The sequence below is a fragment of the Neomonachus schauinslandi genome, chromosome 14 (genome assembly GCF_002201575.2).
Source record: "Neomonachus schauinslandi chromosome 14, ASM220157v2, whole genome shotgun sequence".
NCBI lineage: Eukaryota > Metazoa > Chordata > Mammalia > Carnivora > Phocidae > Neomonachus > Neomonachus schauinslandi.
In genome coordinates, this window is record NC_058416.1 from 62,478,827 (window position 1) to 62,479,601 (window position 775).

A 775-nucleotide genomic window follows, 5' to 3' on the forward strand; every position below is an offset into this window, starting at 1 on the left:
TTATTTTAGGGTGAACATTCAAGAGAAGAGGAAGAATGTGAATTCCAAGAGGAAAAGTAGAACATCTCTGTATACTAGTTGTCAAGCTGATGGGTCCCAGAGTACAAAGAGGTACTTATTAACAAAGGCCATTGGTTTATTCTAAGCCTTTGAAATTCTTCCAATGAGATGGATATATGAAAGTGATTAAGATGACAGTGATTCTTGGACCCAGGATACTGAAGGAATATAATTTTGGGTTTCATGATTTAATAGACATTTTTCTAGAGCCCTGGGAGAAGTCCTGACAGCAGGTCTGTGGCTGGGATATTGATGCAGTTATAGAAAATCCTAGTTTAAAAAAAAGAAATTTAAGGAGCATCTGGCTGGCTCAGTTGGTAGAGCATGAGACTCTCGATCTCGGGGTCATGAGTTTAAGCCCCATGCTGGGCATGGAGCTTATTTTAAAAATAAATAAATAAATGGAGATCTTACATCATGACCACAAGTGGCAATCTTTTATCAATTGCCATAAGGAGATAACACATTTAATAAATACAAATATCTTAAAAAAAAAAAAAAAAAGAAAAGAAATTTAAGTCCTATAGGAACTCCTGGCAGAAAAAAATGTATATTTGTAATGTATTAAAATTCACAGGATTACGGGGTGCCTGGGTGGCTCAGTCGTTAAGCGTCTGCCTTCGGCTCAGGTCATGATCCCAGGGTCCTGGGATCGAGCCCCACATTGGGGTCCCTGCTCAGCAGGAAGCCTGCTTCTCCCTCTCCCACTCCCCCT

The 775-nt window shown here is 39.7% G+C and overlaps 1 non-coding gene across 1 annotated transcript; it reads left to right on the forward strand.

The window, feature by feature from the left end:
- The first annotated feature begins 359 nt into the window (after window positions 1-359).
- TRNAE-CUC lies at window positions 360-432 on the forward strand. The gene has a single exon. It is a non-coding gene; the product is annotated as a tRNA-Glu (tRNA).
- The last annotated feature ends 343 nt before the right edge of the window (window positions 433-775 follow it).